The sequence below is a fragment of the Rhipicephalus microplus genome, chromosome 3, assembly GCF_043290135.1.
Source record: "Rhipicephalus microplus isolate Deutch F79 chromosome 3, USDA_Rmic, whole genome shotgun sequence".
NCBI lineage: Eukaryota > Metazoa > Arthropoda > Arachnida > Ixodida > Ixodidae > Rhipicephalus > Rhipicephalus microplus.
The window spans coordinates 286256490-286262489 of NC_134702.1; the positions used below are offsets into that span (position 1 = coordinate 286256490).

Here is a 6000-nt window from a genome sequence, read left to right on the forward strand (position 1 = left end):
CATGACACCGAAGCAAACGAAGGAGCAGTGCTAACCGAGTTGAAGAACTGACATCAAATGTCCAGGCTTCACCTTCTCGTCCTTTGCTTTTACCGACCAGAAATGAAGATGTCAGTGCTCCCGTACCTTCACAGCCGACGAATGGACGAGCCAACTAGCCACCGGCCCGTAATACTTCGGAGTGGCCTTCTTTACCATCAAGACCCACGTGTAAACCTTCCACGCATAATGCTGCTGAATGCAGCGAGCCGGGCGACAAGATGGATAATAATGACATCAAGAGTATGCTTAGAAATTCGATGGGTTCAATGCGCAAGATCCTTAGTGGTCTAAACACTCCGGCGGCTAAAGCTGCTGTCCAGTTACTTGAGGTGCTGGAGCCACTTCTTGTTGTTCTTCAGTAAGCGAACATGGCCTCGATGTTCGAAGATCGCATGGGGCAGACGCTTGTTATGCAGTGGAATGCTCGTGGTTTACGTGGCCGTCTCTCTGATTTCAGACAGCGGGTATTGAAATACCAGTTCCCAGTTATTGTCATTTGCGAACCAAACATGGATTCTACATTTCGTTTGTCTGCTGGGTACGTCCAGCTTTGGTCTCGCAGTAATCACCGTGCAAGCAAGGTGCTAGTTTGTGTACGCCGCGATATGACGTACGTACGACATGACATTCTGTCGCATACAATGAATGATTACGTTTGCTTGACTATAAAGTATAAGAGGCGCACGTTGTCAGTTATCAGAGGATACATTCATCCAAGTGCGAAGATGGACTGCTCTCACCTTAGGTCTGTGCTTCAGGCTGCTCAGAGCCCCCACATTGTCATTGGAGATTTCAACGCTCATTATCCCCCCTGGGGTAGCACTGTAATGAAGAGCCGTGGCAGAGATTTGTGCGACTTCGTGTGTAATTTTGTACTAAGGGTGCTGAACGACGGATCGCCCACTTTTATTCGGGGTACTTCTTACAGCAGCTGCCTCAACATTGCAATTGTATCTAGGAGTCTCCTGTCTTCTGCAGCTTGGTCCACGGATATAGAGACTCACGGTAGTGATCCCTTGCCAACATATGTTCAGTTTAGGTAGTACCGCCGTCCAGCCACACTCTGCGTTCATCAAACAGACTGGCGTCTCTTCAAGTCATCTGTGAAAACCAGCTGTCAGCGCGCTACTACACCATTTGAAGTAGAAGGCATCCTTTCTTCGTCCCTGCGTGACACAACAAGACAAGTTACCATTCCGCTGTAACGATCAGCTATCGACTTACTAAACGAGGCCCTTCGTGCTGTCCGTCGCCACGCAGAACGGCGATACAGAAGAACAAGATCACCGTCAGACCTCTCAGCCGGTCGTCAAGCTGAACGACACGTTCTTCGGCATCTCGACAAGCTGGACAGGCAACGATGGAGGTCGTTCTGCGGTTCTTTGGACCCAAAACAGCCTCTCTCTTAAATCTGGCGGATAGTACGAAGTTTACAATCTTCTCCACAACAAATTTGGCTATTGCGTGCGGTGGCTCTACATCAGGGTCGGAGTGAATCAGAGGTAGCCAAGGACTACTGTAGCCTTGTCGTTTCCACCGCTGACACTGTGACCCAAACTCTTACCACCACTGTGCCCCCGTGCTTCGACCAACGCCTCGAAGTGCCTTTTACAACGCAGGAACTGGACGCTGCAATTTCACTTTCCCGGCGCTCATCGGCACCCGGGCCGGACGGAATTACGTACGCTGCACTTCGCCATTTTGATACAGAAGCACGGCAGATCCTGTTATCTTACTACTACACCTCCTGGGAGTCAGGAAATTTTCCAGATAATTGGAAGTGCAGCCGCATAATCGCACTGCTTAAACCGGGGAAGTGCCCTAATGAGCTTTCATCTTACCGGCTGATCGCCTTGAGCAGCTGCGTTGGCAAAGTCATGGAAAGTATGGTATTGTCGAGATTATAGTGACTCTTAGAGAGCAATAACCGCTTTCCTGCGTTCATGAACGACTTTAGGAGAGGCCAATCAGCCATTGACAGGGTCCTCAACTTGGTCTCCGATGTTGAACAGGAAAGATGTCGAGGCAGATTAGTGGCAGCTGTTTTTCCTGACACTAAAGGCGCCTACGACAATGTCTTACATTATGCCATCCTTGGTGCGCTTGAGGATCTAGAATTCGGCGGCCGACTGTATGCATGGATCATGAGCTACCTTAGCGACCGTACCGTGTATATGTCAACAAGCGATGTAGATACAGACCATTATAACATTCACTGTGGTGTTCCCCAAGGGAGTGTTCTCAGTCCGACACCTTTTTAACATCACCTTGATTGGACTTGCTACTGAACTTCCTGACACGGTGAAGGTGAGCACATATGCGGACGACATCTTCTGGAGCTACGCGCCCCCAACTGCGTGCTCGACTACAACGTGCAGTGACCATTACAGCAAGGTCTCACACTGTCAACTGAAAAATGCGCAGTGCTTGCATTTCCACGAAAACAAATGACAAGATACCCACTAACTGTGAATGGAACAGAAATTCGTGCTGTTGTGCAACAAAGATTCCTGGGTGTTTTCTTCGACCGGAATATATCGTGGTCAACACACGTCACAGCCTTGAAGTCGAAGCTCAAGAGTTTTGTCCACGTTCTTCGGGTCATGGCCGGAGCAAGATGGGGCCCTTCGGAGGCAGCTCTGCTGCAACTGTACCAATCTTTATTCGTAGGGTACTTACGATACAGCATGCCCGTGCGGCGTTCAAACATGAAACCCAGTTGTGCGAGCACGCTAGAAAGAGTCCAAGATCAAGGGTTGCGCACATGTTTGGGCTTACCTCAATGCACATCAACCAAGGGAACTCTCGCCGAAGCTCGGGCTTGTCCAATGAAAGTATATGTGCTCTGCGAGCCTCTCCGAGTCCACCTTCACCTGTTGACTCGACACAGGCAACATCCCCTATCAGCGCTCCCTGCCAGCCACCGAGACTGCAGTTATTCAAGAGCTATATCGCGGCTCGAGAACACCATACCGCCAATATTTTCTCCCCCACGTGTTCCTGAGACGCCTCCGTGGCTCTTGCCTAGACCACTTGTCAAATTTCAGATTCCCGGGATTATGAAGAAGTCCCTTGTATCATCGATCGGCCTAAAGCAACTTACACTGCAGCACATTTATACTATGTACGACGGTGTGGCACACGTAAATACTGATGGATATACCACGTCGCGTACCTCCGCCGCTGCTTTTGTCATCCCGCAGATGAAGATAGCTCGACGTTTCAAGATAGATCACAAGACCACATCAACAGCCGCGGAACTTGTTGCTATTCGGGAGGCAATACGTTTATGTCGACAGAACCCGCTCGTAAATGGACAATACTGTGCGATGCCAAAGCTGCTCTTCAAACTATCGATGGCTTCATGAGACAAGGTCCATATCATACTTTATCGATTGAAATAGCAGAGATTCTTGGCATTGCTACAAAAAATGGACATTATGTGACATTTCAATGGATACCTGCTCATTGTGGCATAATGGGCAATGAAGCGGCGGACGCTGAAGCTAAGAGAGCTTTAAATGGTGCCCCGGAAGTGTGCATCGCATTTTCTCGTCAAGACACTGACATCCTACTTCAACGCGTAATGCGCAACTCCATCTTAGAGCACTGGCAGAAACCAGAACATCAGCACAAGCGGCTGCACAAATGGGACCCGGAAATGAAGTTCCGTATGCCTCACAAGTTAAAGCGAAGCATCTCATGCATTATCCACCGCATTCGCCTCGGTGTGGCTTACACGAGACGTTACACCCACTTGATTGGCTGTAATGACACAGGTCCCAATTGTGGTCGCTGTCGGTTGCCAGAAACGCTCGAACATATATTTTGCGACTGTCCAGCATATGCAAGCTAACGTCAGCAACTGATATCTTCGATTGGCCGATATATTAGTCGACCATTAACCGATGAGGTTGTGTTAGGTCCTTGGCCTGACACCAGCAGCACACATGTGGTTATCCGAGCCGCCATCGCTTTCTTAGAAGCCACTGGACTGGATGCACGTCTGTAGAGTTACCCAGCCTAATAAGAACATATCATCTCTCTACCTTACCATCGTCATTCATCACTCTTTCACTCCCCAGTCACCCTTCCCCAGTGTGGAGTAGCAGGCCAGAGCGAACTATAGCTCAGGCCGACCTCTCTACCTTTCTGTAAATAAATTCTCTCTCTCTCTCTATTTTCGATGAACAAAGCAGTGACATGCAGCCTTAAATTCGTCGTGAAATTCCATGTAAGCCCGGGGGCCTCAACAAGTTAGATCATTAGAGGATGTGGAATACAAGCTGTTATTTTTCTACACAGTGGCATATAGGGCTGGCGGCACCGGGGGTGTTTTTATACTCCATTCTTTGCCGTACTACGCTGACGATATAGTGTCATTAGATGTTTTCATGTGGATTAGTTATGTTTTTGACGTATATTATAGTTAGAGGTATAATATAGTATAATATAGTTATAGTCATATTTTATAGATATATTAGTCATATGGCTTAGTTATACACAATCTTTCCAACAATAAGTGCCATAGAAAAGCTTTTGGCAGTAATGAATAATTCTGTTCTGTGTTGTATGATCTACAGATGTCCGTGTGATGCCATAGTACTTTTGGGACCAAAGCAACACTAGAAGAAACAAGAAAAGAACACTGCTATCTCTCAACTGAATTGACCCATTGCGTCACTCCACTCTTTGTACTAACCAGATACGAGTAGCGTTTGTGTCAAGCATGCCATCCGCACAACTGCAAGAACTTTGTCATCCGAACGCTCTCATGACAGCACATCGAAAAAACGAAACTCACTGGCAAACAAGGTTATGTACGCTAATGGACTGCAAACTGAAATAAAACGCTTCTTATAATTATTGGTTGGTGGTGTCGCGACCCTTCATTCAGAGAGTCTCACTCCAAAATAGAGCTTTACAATTGCACTCTTTGCAGTGCATAGCTAAATGGGAGCTTCTGTCAGTCGACAGAGATCGCTCATGTTATTTAGGGTGCTCATTGACACATCGGCGCGACTTATACACTTTGCCATAAAAGAGCGTAATATTGTAGGCCACCCTTATGCCCCAGTCAACCAACTTAAAGTGTTTGTTTTCTTACAGACACGCCCCACAGCCTAGACAGTTTCCGGAGGACAGAAAATACAACTGAGATTTATTACCTTGCGGCCATATTCATAAATTGTGAGCCACTCTGCGGCAATAAAACACAACTAAAGGCGTCTTCTCCTGTCTGTCCTTTCTACACCTCTGGCGCTTGCTTTATTTTTGAAGCAAAGCTTCAGAGACTGCCACACTTGGGTAAGGCGCATACTGCGACCTTTTCAACTGCGCGTTAAGTTCTCGTTAGCGGTGTGATGGTGCTATTGTGTGAATGATGATTTAGGACACATCATGGCAACGTTGCGTTTCACAACCTTAGATTGCGCAGACTGGTACTGAAAAACGTGGTTGATCCCTCTTTTTCGGAATTGGTACGACTCTAAAATGAAACGTGTCTTCTTACCATATTAACTGTGGCACATACCCACTTCCGCTATAATTCCTCATCGTCGTCCGCCAAGAAAGAACAATTGCCAAGAACTTCGGAGGCGAAGAACAATCTCCGTGAGGCCTCGTCGACGGGCGGCAGGTTTGCTCTAGAGTTTAACGTTTGGTTGTTTGTGTTTTTGTGGTTTTTTGGCAGTTTATGGTTTGTGCTATTTGATTTTCAATGATCAAGTGACTCAGGCTATCTCGATGTCGGTTTCTTCACCTGACCAAGGGCCTTCCCTTGGCTAGCTTCATACCGGACAAGAATTGGCCGATTGATTCATTTCTATGCAGTGGCGTTATCAACGTCCACGTGGCTCTCGTACCGACCAATGGAGGTTGGTACCAGAGCAATACCAATGGAGCATTGCCAATGAAGATTCCGAAAGTGATTCAAATGGAGCTTCGCGCCACATCACA

At 47.4% G+C, this 6000-nt stretch overlaps 1 protein-coding gene across 6 annotated transcripts in view; it reads left to right on the plus strand.

The window, feature by feature from the left end:
• The window catches only part of LOC119167574 (innexin inx2-like), a 277656-nt gene extending 272385 nt beyond the window's left edge, over nucleotides 1-5271 (plus strand). For 5 of the 6 annotated variants that reach the window (XR_012893961.1, XR_012893963.1, XR_012893964.1 and 2 more), the window contains one exon: nucleotides 4626-5271. The gene's annotated coding sequence lies outside the window, so the exon portion shown is untranslated. The remainder of the gene's footprint in view (nucleotides 1-4625) is intronic. The other variant, XR_012893962.1, reaches the window with a different exon arrangement.
• Nucleotides 5272-6000: the final 729 nt, after the last annotated feature.